Here is a 15,984-nt window from a genome sequence, read left to right on the forward strand (position 1 = left end):
GACCCCTCATTCTGGAACCCCCAGCCAGGGAAAACATCCTCCCTGCATCTAGTCTGTCTAACCCGGTCAGAATTTTATATGTTTCAATGGGATCCCCTCTCATTCTTCTAAACTCAAGCGAATGCAGGCCGAGTCGACCCAATCTCTCCTCATAGCACAGTCCTGCCATCCCAGGAATCAGTCTGCTGAACCTTCGCTGCACTCCCTCTATGGCAAGTATATCCTTTCTTAGATAAGGAGACCAAAACTGCACACAATACTCCAGGTGTGGTCTCACCAAGGCCCTGTATAACTGCAGTAAGACATCCTTGCTCCTGTACTCAAATCCTCTTGCAAATGAAGGCCAACATGCCATTTGCCTTCCTAACTGCTTGCTGCACCTGCATGTTTGCTTTCAGTGACTGGTGTACAAGGACACCCAGGTCCCTTTGTACATCAACATTTCCCAAACTATCACCATTTAAATAATACACTGCCTTTTTGTTTTTCCTTCCGAAGTGGATAACTTCACATGTATCCACATTATACTGCATCTGCCATGTATTTACCCACTCACTCAACTTGTCTAAATCGCCTTGAAGCTTCTTTGCATCCACCTCACAACTTACCATCCCACCTAGTTTTGTGTCGTCAGCAAACTTGGAAATATTACATTCGGTTCCCTCATCCAAATCATCGATATATATTGTGAATAGCTGGAGCCCAAGCACTGATCCCGTTAGGAGATAAATTAAAAAGCAGGACTTCAAAGGTAGTGATCTCAGGATTACGACCGGTGCCACGTGCTAGTGAGTATAGGAACAGGAGAATAGACAGGATGAATGCGTGGCTGCAGGGATGGTGTAGGAGGGAGGGATTTAGATTCCTGGGGCATTGGGACCGGTTCTGGGGAAGGTGGGACCTGTACAAGCGTGACGGGTTACACCTGAGCAGGTCCGGGACCAATGTCCTCGCGGGGGTGTTTGCTAGTGCTGTTGGGGAAGGTTTAAACTAGAGTGGCAGGGGGATGGGAACCTGAGCGGGGAGTCAGAAGGGAATAAAGTTGAGAGCAGCAAGAGAAGGGAAGACCCAGGGGAAATCTACAATACAAATAGTACAAACAGTTGTTCAAGAACAAGTGAAAGGGAAAAGCGTAGAGCAGCGGAAAGAAAGTGTACTTTAGGCACGAGAGATAAAATAAAAACTAGAAGGTGCAAGGCGATTAACCCAGCATCAAAGCTGTGGCAGGGGGTTGGGAACCTGAGCAGGGAGACAGAGGAAAGCGTGTCAGGAAGGGACAGAAGGTATGGAGAAAAAGGTAAAGTGTTAAAAAAGGAAAAAGCAGGAACTAAGTGTCACAAAACATATTTGAAAGTTCTTTATCTGAATACACGTAGCATTCGTAACAAAATGGACGAGTTAACGGCACAAATAACGACGTATTGGTATGCTCTTGTGGCCATTACAGAAACATGGCTGCAGGGTGACAACGACTGGGAATTAAATATGCCAGGGTACTTAACAATCAGGAAGGACAGGCAGGAAGGAAGGGGAGGTGGGGTGGCTATGTTAATAAGGGAAGGAATCACTGTAATACAGTGAAAAGATATTGGGACAAAGGATCAGGATAATGAAACAGTTTGGGTAGAGATAAGGAATAATAAGGGGAAAAAAACACTCGTGGGCATAGTATATAGGCCTCCTAATAGTTGCAACTCTGCTGGAAGAAGTATTAATCAGGAAATAGTCGGGGCATGTAATAAGGGAACAGCTATAATTATGGGGGATTTTAACTATCATATTAACTGGACAAATCAAATTGGGCAGGGCAGCCTTGAGGAAGAGTTTATTGAGTGTATTAGGGATGGATTTCTTGAGCAGTATGTAACTGATCCTACAAGGGGGCAAGCAACCTTGGACCTGGTCCTGTGTAATGAGCCAGGATTAATTAATAATGTCCTAGTTAAGGATCCCCTTGGAATGAGTGACCATAACATGGTTACATTCCATATCCAATTAGAGGGTGAGAAGGTTGGTTCTCAAACAAGCGTACTGAGCTTGAATAAAGGAGACTATGATGGTATGAGAGCGGAACTGATTAAAGTGGACTGGGAAAATAGTTTAAAGGGTAAGACGGTACATGAACAATGGTGTTCATTCAAGGAGTTATTTTACAACTTTCAAAAAAAATATATTCCACTGAGGAAAAAAGGGTGTAAAAGAAATGACAGCCATCCGTGGCTAAGTAAAGAAATTAAGGATAGTATCCGACTAAAAACAAGGACATATAAGGTAGCCAAACTTAGTGGGAGGATAGAAGATTAGGAAGTCTTCAAAAGACAGTAAAAAGTAACGAAAGGATTGATTAAGAAAGGGAAGATAGATTATGAAAATAAATTAGCAAAAAATATAAAAACAGATAGCAAGAGTTTCTACAGTTATATAAAAAGATAAAGGGTGGCTAAGGCAAACGTAGGTCCCTTAGAGGATGAGACTGGGAAATTAATGGTGGGAAACATGGAGATGGCAAAAATGCTGAACAAATATTTTGTTTCAGTCTTTACGGTAGAGGACACTAAGAATATCCCAACACTGGACAAACAGGGGGCTCTAGGGGGGGAGGAGCTAAATACGATTAAAATCACTAAGGAATTGGTACTGAGTAAATTAATGGGACTCAAGGCGGATAAATCCCCTGGATCTGATGGCTTACATCCCAGGGTCTTGAGGGAAGTGGCAGTAGGGATTGCGGATGCTTTGGTAATAATTTTCCAAAATTCTCTGGACTCGGCAAAGGTCCCGGCAGATTGGAAAACTGCTAATGTAACCCCCTTATTTAAAAAGGGTAGTAGGCAGAAGGCTGGAAATTATAGACCAGTTAGCTTAACATCTGTGGTGGGTAAAATTTTGGAGTCTATTATTAAGGAGACAGTAGCAGAACATTTGGATAAACATAATTTAATAGGACAAAGTCAGCATGGCTTTACGAAGGGGAAGTCATGTCTGACAAATTTGCTTGAGTTCTTTGAGGATATAACGTACAGAGTGGATAAAGGGGAACCAGTGGATGTAGTATATTTAGACTTCCAGAAGGCATTCGACAAGGTGCCACATAAAAGATTATTGCTCAAGATAAAGAATCACTGGATTGGGGGTAATATTCTGGCATGGGTGGAGGATTGGTTATCTAACAGGAAGCAGAGAGTTGGGATAAATGGTACATTCTCGGACTGGCAACCAGTAGCCAGTGGTGTTCCGCAGGGGTCGGTGCTGGGTCCCCAACTCTTTACAATCTATATTAACGATTTGGAGGAGGGGACCGAGTGTAACATATCAAAGTTTGCAGATGATACAAAGATGGGAGGGAAAGTAGAGAGTGAGGAGGACATAAAAAACCTACAAGGGGATATAGACAGGCTGGGTGAGTGGGCGGAGATTTGGCAGATGCAATACAATGTTGGAAAATGTGAGGTTATGCACTTTGGCAGGAAAAATCGGAGAGCAAGTTATTATCTCAATGGCGAGAAACTGGAAAGTACTGCAGTACAAAGGGATCTGGGGGTCCTCGTGCAAGAAAATCAAAAGGTTAGTATGCAGGTGCAGCAGGTGATCAAGAAGGCCAACGGAATGTTGGCTTTTATTGCTAGGGGGATAGAATATAAAAACAGGGAGGTATTGCTGCAGTTATATAAGGTATTAGTGAGACCGCACCTGGAATACTGCATACAGTTTTGGTGTCCATACTTAAGAAATGACATACTTGCTCTCGAGGCAGTACAAAGAAGGTTCACTCGGTTAATCCCGGGGATGAGGGGGCGGACATATGAGGAGAGGTTGAGTAGATTGGGACTCTACTCATTGGAGTTCAGAAGAATGAGAGGCGATCTTATTGAAACATATAAGATTGTGAAGGGGCTTGATCGGGTGGATGCGGTAAGGATGTTCCCAAGGATGGGTGAAACTAGAACGAGGGGGCATAATCTTAGAATAAGGGGCTGCTCTTTCAAAACTGAGATGAGGAGAAACTTCTTCACTCAGAGGGTGGTAGGTCTGTGGAATTTGCTGCCCCAGGAAGCTGTGGAAGCTACATCATTAAATAAATTTAAAACAGAAATAGACAGTTTCCTAGAAGTAAAGGGAATTAGGGGTTACGGGGAGCGGGCAGGAAATTGGACATGATTTTAGATTTGAGGTTAGGACCAGATCAGCCATGATCTTATTGAATGGCGGAGCAGGCTCGAGGGGCCGATTGGCCAACTCCTGCTCCTATTTCTTATGTACCCCACTAGTCATTGCCTGCCACCCTGAAAATGTCCTATTTATTCCTACTCTCTGTTTCCTGTCTGTAAACCAATTTTCAATCCATGCCAGTATATTACCACCAATCCAATGTGCTTTCATTTTGCACACTAACCTCTTGTGTGGGACTTTATCAAAGGCCTTCTGAAAATCCCACATCCACTGGTTCTCCCTTATCTATTCTACCAGTTACATCCTCAAAAAACTCCAGTAGGTTTGTCAAACATGATTTCTCTTTCATAAATCCATGCTGACTTTGTCTAATCTCGTTGACATTTTCTAAGTGTCCTGTTATCACATCCTTTTATAATAGACTCTAGCATTTTCCCTACTACTGATGTTAAGCTAACCGGTCTGTAGTTCGCTGTTTTCTCTCTCCCTCCTTTTTTAAATAGTGGAGTTACATTTGCCACCCTCCAATCTGCAGGAACTGTTCCATAATCTATAGAATTTTGGAAGATGACAACTAATGCATCCACTATTTCCATGGCTACCTCATTTAGTACTCTGGGATGCAGATTATCAGGCCCTGGGGATTTAATCGCCTTTCAGTCCCATTAATTTCTCTAGCACTATTTTTTTTTTACTAATACTAATTTCCTTTAATTCCTCCTTCTCACTAGTCCCTTGTTTCCCGAGCATGTCTGGGAAGTTATTTGTGTCCTCTTCCGTGAAGACAGAACCAAAGTACTCGTTTAATTGCTCTGCCATTTCCTTGTTCCCCATTATAAATTCTTCCGTATCTAACTGAGTGAAATTTGTCTTCACTAATCTTTTTCTTTTTATGTACTTGTAGAAGTAAGCCTTTCCACCATCTACAAGGCACAAGTCAGGAGTGTGATGGAATATTCTCCACTTGCCCTGGATGAGTGCAGCTCCAACAACATTCAAGAAGCTCGACACCATCCAGGACAAAGCAGCATGCTTGATTGGCACCCCATCCACTACCCTAAACATTCACTCCCTTCACCACCGGCGCATCGTGGCTGCAGTGTGTACCATCCACAGAATGCACTGCAGCAACTTGTCAAGGCTTCTTCGACAGCACCTCTCAAACCCGCGACCTCTACCACATAGAAGGACAAGGGCAGCAGGCACATGGGAACACCACCACCTGCATGTTCCCCTCCAAGTCACATACTATCCCGACTTGGAAATATATCGCCGTTCCTTCATCGTCGCTGGGTCAAAATCCTGGAACTCCCTACCTAACAGCACTGTGGGAGAACCTTCACCACGCGGACTGCAGCGGTTCAGGAAGGCGGCTCACCACCACCTTCTCAAGGGCAATTAGGGATGGGCAATAAATGCTGGCCCTGCCAGCGATGCCCACATCCCATGAATGTTTTAAAAAAAACATTGGACCTGATGTTAACAAGGTCCCAAATGCCCCGTTGATGTCGCCACACCATTACCAATTCGTATTTGCAGCACAAAAATAATACAAGAATGAGGAAAAAACCCAATTGCTGGAGTGGCGAGATGCGCCACTCCAGCAATATCTGGGCCTATGTTTTCACTATTATGTCTTTGATTGTTATGGTCTACTTATGTTCTAACGTTCAGAGCTACTCTGCCACCCCCAGGACCTTGCAATTCCAGTATTCTGTTGGAGAAAAATTAATCTATATGTGCTTCAAATGTCAACATATCTTCTACATGAATATATTAATTATAAAACAGTACCAAGAGGATAAAGTGGGTGTGATAGAAAATTTAAGAAACTCAAAGTTGTACACAGAAATGTGAACTGGCAACATGCTAATGATTTTTCCTGCAAACATGAAGTAATCAAAAAAGAACAATTTACTCAAATCATTCTAAAAACTTTCAAAAAAGGTACAAAATAATTCCCAAGCTGGATACAGAACAAGAGTAAAATGCAGTTAATTTGACCACATCACTTTTTGAAAATTTTTATGTTTCAATTTAAAACCCTGTAATGAGAGAACTAGTTATGTTCATTACCATACAAATATATACAGCAATTAAGCCATAAAAAGTCACACTCTAGCAGTTCTAAAACTATTTACATATAAAAAGTTTCTAAAAATATTTTCCATAATTATTTAAACACACTAAAGACAAAGGTTTATAAAGAAGTGGCTACTGAGATTTTGGATCACTCGGAAGATTCTTCCACAAGTTCACAATCTGGATATAATTGAACTTCAGCACAGCGGAATGAGGTGCTGCCTCAATCACCACAGACAGGCATCCAGAGGACTCAAAGGAACTCTGAACAACTACATCTCAGAGTTGTGAAGGAGAGGCTTGTTGGCTGCTGATCAAGATAGTGAGCAACTTAACTACCGATCTAAACCTGCTCTGCCTAGTGCAGCCAGTTTAACTGCATTGTGCAATATAGTAATGTTCCTGTGTTCTTGGATGAAAACCATACTGCAGTTTCCATGATTTCGAATACCCTGTGTGCTTTGGGTGTGTGGTGAGAGTAATAAAGGATCAGCAACTATATGTTGCACGTTGCAAAAGATAGCTCCCTGGTATCCCACTAGAGATGTGAGGCTAGAAATTCAGCTGCCTAGCGCCCGTTGTTCTGGCGGTTCGCGGCCTCCCGAAGTGCCAAGATGGCGTCTTGGCTGCGTGTGCACGCACACTGCCAGCATGCCGTGCACCGATGCCATCTTGGTATAGGTGTTGGCGCGTGCGCAAATACCGAACGCCGGAAGCATGTAAAGTAAGGAGAAAATGGATACAATCAGTGTGCAATGCTGATTTAAAGTGATAGACATCATTTTGGGATTTAACGCTCAACTCAACGCACAGTCTTAACCACGATCATCTGAACATGTCTTAGAGTGCCTGGAGGATCCCCACCAGCCCTATTTAAAGGGACCATGCAGGATTTGCAGGTTTGTTGCTGGATTATTGCTTCTGGCAGCCGATACATATGTAGCTGTTTCTGGAGGTCTTCTATACTTGAATACTAGGACGCGGGGACATAGCCTAACATTTAGAGCCAGGACATACAGAAGTGAAGGAAACGCTGCTACACGGAAAGGGTGGTAGAAGTTTGGAACACTCTTCTGCAAACGGCAACTGATGCTAGTTCAATTGTGAATTCTAAATCTGAGATTGATAGATTTCTGTGAACCAAGGGTATTAAGGGAGATGGGGCTACGGCGGGTATACGTAGTTTGGTCAGAGGTCCACCATGAGCTCGTTGAATGGTGGAACAGGCTTGAGGGGCTAAATGCCACTGCCACTTGCTGCCTCCTGTTATGTGCCACCTTCTCCTGCAAGCAAGCGGGACGTGCATCTGGGTGATGTGCCTGTCTTGGTTGAATAGCTGCCTGTGAGTTGTGGGTGGACAGCTTGCAACTGTGGTAATGTGTAAGGGTGAGAGGAAGCATCTGATTGGAAGAGTTGAGTACTGATGGAAAGAGTTTGTTGGTACGTGGGTGATGGGGGAGGGGGGGTGTAGTGCGTGGAGCAGTGGATGCGGCTAGTGGTGCAGTTGGTAGGAGATGCCACTTGACAGTTGACCTCACTCACCTTGACCACTCGTGTCAAAGCATTGAACTTCTTCCTGCAATACATCCTTCACAGTGCTGTGCGCCTGGCATTGACTTCATCCCCTGCTGCCTCCCACTGGCTTTTGGGTATATGTCTGGAGGGCCTCTTGCCCCTTGCCCCCCGCCCCCCACTGCGGATATAGGATGTCCCTCCTTCTGTCCACCTCTTGCACCAAGGCCTCTACTGCATCATCAGAGAACCTTGGTGCACGCATTCTCGCAGGCCTGGTACAAGCTCAAATCGGCAGATTGGTGCGGTCTGGCATGCAGATTGGAGGATGTGGGATTTAGTAGTGTGGAACCTTTATTCAATGTTTTAACATAACTCATCAGTTTGTAAACATAGGGACAGGACCTACAACTGTGTTTTACGTGTGTGATATCTGATCTCCGTTCAGACTCCGTGCAGACAGCAGACTGTTATTTTCAGCAAATAACTGGTACCAGCTACCTTTAAGAGATTTTAAGAGACATCCTGCCTTTGAGAGACTGGGGCTCCCCCTGCTGGTGGAAAGTGCAAATTGCATTGAATCTTCATGTCAATGCTGATTTCCACGCAGCTTGAAGTTAAGTCCACAGGCCTGCCGAAAGTCTTGTCCTCCCTGCGCAGGAAGCACCGGACGCGGGTTAATAGCAGATGGCACTACCCACGCCTGGTTTTTGGGGTTATCCAATTTAACCTCTGTGAAATCTTCCCATCACTCAACAGAGTTAACCCTGAAATCCTTTTATTCGAGGACCTAAGTCCTTCATCGGACATCTCACCATTGTGCTCAACTTCCACACTCCTCCAAAATGATAATGGTACCTTCTCCTACAGAATCTGAGGACATTAAATAATTATCTATGTAGTTATGCAAAGGTCTTGTTAATTGACTTTGGATTGTCCCAGAATGAAGATGTTTCACAAAACTATTCCAGACAACACGCAAGCACTAATTAAATGTATTCACTTCAAGCACAATAATTAAAATTTAGCTCGATATTATTTACACAAATATTCTAGAAGTTATGAAAATTTCTATGATTGATATCATCACTTACCAAAAGCTGAAGTGTCTGAGGATAGGACTGATTCTCTCATCCAAATGATTATGGGTAGCATCCTTTACTCAATCCATGCAAGCATTTTTTGGGGAGGAAGTCATTGTATTTAACTATCAACAACCTTTCCTTTACAGGTGCTTCTTCCCCCATTCATGCAATACGTTTAAAATCATTAATTTTTTTTGCAATCTTCTGCACATCATATAATATCTGAAACTTTATTTTATGATCTCAACGGCACAATCCTTTCAATAGTCCTCTATACCAGGCATTTTGTGCAACAAGAAAATGCACAATTAATATTTTTGGCTAGACTATGACATTTTTAAGTCAAAGTCTGCATTTGATTTTTGTCCCAATTTTCCACTTGTCAATTGGTAAATATAAATTATGCACATTTGCACAGCTTGAGAGGTTAATTTCTATCTGTTAAGGAACTGAATTTAAATAATTTCAAATGACTTGCTATTGAGTAGTTTAACTTACTTATCGTAGGTTAAGAAACATAAGGCCAGAAAATATCAACTTATTGGCTCGGCAGCTTGGCAAACATTTTTTTTTATTATTCGTTCATGGGATGTGGGCATCGCTGGCGAGGCCGGCATTTATTGCCCATCCCTAATTGCCCTTGAGAAGGTGGTGGTGAGCCGCCTTCTTGAACCGCTGCAGTCCGTGCGGTGAAGGTTCTCCCTCAGTGCTGTTAGGAAGGAGTTCCAGGATTTTGACACAGCGACGATGAAGGAATGGTGATATATTTCCAAGTCGGGATGGTGTGTGACTTGGAGGGGAACGTGCAGGTGGTGTTGTTCCCATGTACCTGCTGCTCTTGCCCTTCTAGGTGGTAGAGGGCACAGGTTTGGGAGGTGCTGTTGAAGAAGCCTTGGCGAGTTGCTGCAGTGCATCCTGTGGATGGTACACACTGCAGCCACGATGCGTTGGTGGTGAAGGGAATGAATGTTTAGGGTGGTGGATGGGGTGCCAATCAAGTGGGCTGCTTTGTCCTGGATGGTGTTGAGCTTCCTGAGTGTTGTTGGAGCTGCGCTCATCCAGGCAAGTGGAGAGTATTCCATCACACTCCTGACTTGTGCCTTGTAGATGGTGGAAAGGATTTGGGGAGTCAGGAGGTGAGTCACTCGCCGCAGAATACCCAGCCTCTGACCTGCTCTTGTAGCCACATTATTTATATGGCTGGTCCAGTTAAGTTTCTGGTCAATGGTGACCCCCAGGATGTTGATGGTGGGGGATTCGGCGATGGTAATGCCGTTGAATGTCAAGGGGAGGTGGTTAGACTCTCTCTTGTTGGAGATGGTCATTGCCTTGCACTTGTCTGGTGCGAATGTTACTTGCCATTTATCAGCCCATGCCTGGATGTTGTCCAGGTCTTGCTGCATGCGGGCTCGGACTGCTTCATTATTTGAGGGGTTGCGAATGGAACCGAACACTGTGCAATCATCAGCGAACATCCCCATTTCTGACCTTATGATGGAGGGAAGGTCATTGATGAAGCAGCTAAAGATGGTTGGGCCTCGGACATTGCCCTGAGGAACTCCTGGGGCTGAGATGATTGGCCTCCAACAACCACTACCATCTTCCTTTGTGCTAGGTATGACTCCAGCCACTGGACAGTTTTCCCCGATTCCCATTGATGCCACACTCGGTCACACAGGGGTCGGTGCTGGGTCCCCAACTCTTTACAATCTATATTAACGATTTGGAGGAGGGGACCGAGTGCAACATATCAAAATTTGCAGATGATACAAAGATGGGAGGGAAAGTAGAGAGTGAGGAGGACATAAAAAACCTGCAAGGGGATATAGACAGGCTGGGTGAGTGGGCGGAGATTTGGCAGATGCAATATAATATTGGAAAATGTGAGGTTATGCACTTTGGCAGGAAAAATCAGAGAGCAAGTTATTTTCTTAATGGCGAGAGACTGGAAAGTACTGCAGTACAAAGGGATCTGGGGGTCCTAGTGCAAGAAAATCAAAAAGTTGGTATGCAGGTGCAGCAGGTGATCAAGAAAGCCAACGGAATGTTGGCTTTTATTGCTAGGGGGATAGAATATAAAAACAAGGAGGTATTGCTGCAGTTATATAAGGTATTGGTGAGACCGCACCTGGAATACTGCATACAGTTTTGGTCTCCATACTTAAGAAAAGACATACTTGCTCTCGAGGCAGTACAAAGAAGGTTCACTCGGTTAATCCCGGGGATGAGGGGGCGGACATATGAGGAGAGGTTGAGTAGATTGGGACTCTACTCATTGGAGTTCAGAAGAATGAGAGGCGATCTTATTGAAACATATAAGATTGTGAAGGGTCTTGATCGGGTGGATGCAGTAAGGATGTTCCCAAAGATGGGTGAAACTAGAACTAGGGGGCATAATCTTAGAATAAGGGGCTGCTCTTTCAAAACTGAGATGAGGAGAAACTTCTTCACTCAGAGGGTGGTAGGTCTGTGGAATTTGCTGCCCCAGGAAGCTGTGGAAGCTACATCATTAGATAAATTTAAAACAGAAATAGACAGTTTCCTAGAAGTAAAGGGAATTAGGGGTTATGGGGAGCGGGCAGGAAATTGGACATGAAGCTGAGTTCGGATCGGTCAATGCCCTGTGGGTGGCGGAGAGGGCCCAGGGGCTATGTGGCCGGGTCCTGCTCCGACTTGTGTTCTTTAGATTTGTGGTTGGGATCAGATCAGCCATGATCTTATTGAATGGCGGAGCAGGCTCGAGGGGCCGATTGGCCTACTCCTGCTCCAATTTCTTATGTTCTTATGTTCTTATGTTCTTAAATGCTGCCATGATGTCAAGGGCAGTCACTCTCACCTCACCTCTGGAATTCAGCTCTTTTGTCCATTATCCTTGTAAGCCTTCAATGTGTCCATATAATCTTACTGGCTCATTTTACCCCAAAGTACCGTATAGGCTAACATTCTATACCACATATATTATGATTCCTCCTAATCACGTATCATCTTTTATTGATGGACAGGCGTGCTGGATTTTAAAATACCTCTTAATATCGGTATATGTTGAATTTTGGAGAATAATGCCTCAAACACAAAAAAAGGCTAAAATAGAAAGCAAGGAATATCTAAACCAGGCAATGTAAAGGCTTTTCAACAGGGTGTGCACCACTTTAAGACACCAATGACACCACAAAGTAACACTAATATACATATACATTATATTCCCGTGGGACAGAATTTGTGATGTGTAGCAGCCCAGTTGGCCTGGTCTATCAAAAACATAGCTAATCACTATATTTCACTTATTAGAAGTCCAGCAGGCTACCTATTTTCATCATGTGTAGATTTTCACTATAATAGAAAACATTCCCTTTTCTCTATATTAAACTGCAGTATATTATGAAGTAGTGAAACCACTCACTCAATCACTTGATAACAATATCTTCACAAATCACTGTATTTCAATGTAACTTTTACATTTGAATCACTAGGTATATGATATAATGAAACTTTATATAAAAGTCATTCAATTTATCTTTTTTAAAATATGTTTAAAATTCACCACTGCAAATCTGTTTTCGATAACAAATCTAATGAGACGTGTAGGCCCAAATTTTATGTTACAGCAAAATTGCATCTCATCGTTCCAAAGTGAATGATGTACATTTTCCCACCTGAGTGCAGCACATTTAATTTCTGATGTATCATTAAGGTGAGGTAGTGCTGGTCCAACACGGTCACGGTGATTTTGCTGAGCTTCAGCCACCACACTGGTTATGAACACCATTGTGGTTTAATACACTACGGTGGTTTAAAGCAAAATCAGAAAGATTTCACTTTGTCTTGTTTCTTTCAAATTTTGTTCCTGGTCCTTCATTCTAGGATGGATATGACAAAATTCCAATAAGATAACTTGAAATGACAGATGCAACAGTTTAGTAATACCCTCACGAATAGTGATTTTATAATATAAGAAACAGGAGCAGGAATGGGCCATACGACCCCTCGAGCCTACTCCGGTGTTCAATAAGATCATGGCTGATCTTCAACCTCAACTCCACTTTTCCACCCCATCCCCATATCCCTTGATTCCCTTAGAGTCCAAAAATCTATCGATCTCAGTCTTGAATATACTCAACAACTGAGCATCTACAGCCCTCTGGGGTAGAGAATTCCAAATATTCACGACCCTCAGTGAAGAAATTCTTCCTCGTCTCAGTCCTGAATGGCCGACCCCTTATCCTCAGATTATGTTCCCTAGTTCTAGACTCTCCAGCCAGGCGAAACATCCTCTCAGCATCAACCCTGTAAGCCCTCTTAGAATCTTATACGTTTCATTGAAACCTCTCATTCTTCTAAATTCAAGAGTATAGGCCCATTCTACTCAATCTTTCCTCACAGGACAACCCTCTCATCCCATGAATTTTTCAGGCTCTGCTGTGATGCTCCCTACAATCAAATAGTCTGTCAACTTTTTCAAGGCTAACACAGGAACAAAGAATAGCCACTGGGCAGATGTACCGAAGGGTGACCAGAAATTGTGAGACTACTCCAGCAAGGGAAATGAGGGAGAGAAGAAAATGGGCTTCTGAAAAATTGTCAAAAAAGATAAATCAGTGCTTTGACGCAGTGAAAGGCATATGCATTGGCAAAAGAACCTTGTACATAAAACACATTGTCCTCAGAGAAATCAGCTTGCCGATAATAACTTTCTTTCTCTATATTCATTACTCATTTGGCAACTGTGGCCAAACATGGTGCAGCATCTAGGACAAACAGACAATCTAAAATGAAGAACGTTACTGGATGCCAGTTCAATCCAGTAAAGGGTGTACTGTGGGTATGGTAAACAGCTTATAGAACAGCTACGCCAGCTACTCTACATATGTATATAATGGCATAAATCATGTTAGCTGCGACAGATATGGTGATAACAAATTTGGATGGGTCAATGCCTTATGGTTGCAATGTACTGTTGATTAGATCCAATTCAAGACACATAATTGATCATACAAATCCTTTGTTAGGCATGGTCTCAGGAGAAGGAAGTATCCACATTTTGGAATGGCAACTTAAGGCAACATCCTTCTAAGCAATAAGGAGATGCACTGAAGGTTCTCAACTCTCAAAGGATACCATGTTTTACTATGATCTCACTTCTTTTTGGGTAATACATCAGTTTAAAAAGTGGTTAGTGATCCCACTCCTTACTACTTAGCTGTTTTGGAAAACACCAAAGAATGTAACCCAATGAGAATGGTAATGTTGGTGGAAGAATATTCTGCTTAAAAATTAAATTCACTTTGTACAAATAATTTATCTAGTATACCAACAGAATGGTAAATGCTTAAGCAATATTTCCCCAAACCTAAAAGATTGTCAGAAACTACTTCCCAAGCAGCAAGTGGATCAGAGATAGATGCATTAAACTCACTCTTATATCAATCAGACAGACCACTTTAACTGTGAAAAAAAGTAATGGCGGGCAAGTCTGCCCTGATTAAGGAATTGGTTCTCGCACTACTCAACAATAGATAAAAACTAAAAACACTATATTAATGAGGAACAAAAGCAAATGTATACAAAAAAACGTACAGCCCCTTTAAATTTGAACAATTAAATTCCTATATTTACCTTCAAACACAATCACCTCGCCCTGACAGCCAAGTGCAGTATCCTTTCCTGCACCTCTAGACAAAAACCATTTGAGGTCGCTCTGCATCACCTTTTATAAAACATGTTTTGTACTTGAAAGTTTCCAGAATTCACTGAACTATGTACAGTAGTTTCAAATAATAAATACAAAAGAAAATACATTTGATTTACATGACTACTGCAGTTATCAGCGTTCGGACCAATTTAGTGCAAAGTATGAGTTACAACTAACGTTACTTTAACCGTTTGAGCAAATAAATAAATGAAACTGGAATTTTAAATATACCGTCGTCGGACTTTCCTCTTGTAAGGTCAGATCCGATGCCTTCAACATCATTTGGCAGAAATTTAAGTTCGTGGATTTCAAACCCGTTTTAGATCATAATTCTATAACTAAATCCTCACACTATCAATAAGGCCCCCCTGGGTAACAATTACATTAAAAAAAAACTATTAACCTTACTGGAGAATTAAATAAATTACATTTGCATCACAATCGCGTGGACTTCCTGAAATAAGCTCATCAATTTCTTAAAGCGTTCACTCTTTATATTTATTCTTTTCCTCACTCTCTCTTTTGCAGAATCCACCCTGAGATTTCTCTTCCTCAAACACTTCTTGTATTTTATTTGGGCAGTTTCTCAAAATGGCGGAGTCTATAATCATGAAAAGGCCTAAAAGGAGACACGTTGCATTTAAACGTGAATTTATTGCATCCCTTTTTTTAAAAAGAAAAGAGAAATTAAAGAGAGCAGAGCAGGAGCTCGCCAGAAACATTGTATCAAACGGCATCTCGCTCCCATTCCAATGGAACCCTCGCACTTTGCTCGGGTTCTACAAAATGGTCTGTGCCACTGAAGAGTTCAATGTTTAAAATCATTATAATAATCATCTCCAACTATCATCACTCATCATTTACCGGCAATTTTAAGCACTCTTGTTTCCTCGTCTATTTGTATTGTTTTTTTTTCCCCCTCTATCCTTTTTTTCTCACCCCCCCCCCCCATTATTAATCATCTATCTCTAATTGCTGAGGGGACTCTGCTCCTCTCGCACACACACAACACACACAACACACAGTCCCTGCAACTACTTTATTTAAGTTACAGCAAATGCAATTAGGATAAACGCCAGGAAAGAAGAAAGAGAAGGGGGAGAAGTTAAACACCAGTCTAAGTGGAGGGAACACCCAGAAACACAATTCGTTGTCTGAGAGATTTGGTCCCAATTTGTTTTTTTTTAATTAAAAATTGCACCGTTTCTTACCCAAATTCTGTCACGAGTAGCAGACAAATTTCCAGGTCGGCAATGCGCACGCGCGCAGGACAGCTGCTAGCAAGGAACTGCAGAGAAAAGCTAGAGACTCAGCCACCTTCTGTGGGCTTTCTTGTGAATGTCTGCCTTTCAATCTCGTTTATTTCTAATTTGCATATTATTGCTGTATCATTTTGACATCAAACTTTATCGGCCTATTAAGTAGTTGTAATTAAAATATGTATAC

General features: G+C 42.4%; 1 protein-coding gene across 2 annotated transcripts in view; it reads right to left on the reverse strand.

Annotated features, from left to right (window-relative positions):
• The window catches only part of l3mbtl3 (L3MBTL histone methyl-lysine binding protein 3), a 181,940-nt gene extending 166,164 nt beyond the window's left edge, over positions 1-15,776 (reverse strand). For both annotated transcript variants that reach the window (XM_067984557.1, XM_067984556.1), the window contains exon 1: positions 15,750-15,776. The gene's annotated coding sequence lies outside the window, so the exon portion shown is untranslated. The remainder of the gene's footprint in view (positions 1-15,749) is intronic.
• Positions 15,777-15,984: the final 208 nt, after the last annotated feature.

The sequence above is a fragment of the Heptranchias perlo genome, chromosome 5, assembly GCF_035084215.1.
Source record: "Heptranchias perlo isolate sHepPer1 chromosome 5, sHepPer1.hap1, whole genome shotgun sequence".
NCBI classification, from domain to species: Eukaryota; Metazoa; Chordata; class Chondrichthyes; order Hexanchiformes; family Hexanchidae; genus Heptranchias; species Heptranchias perlo.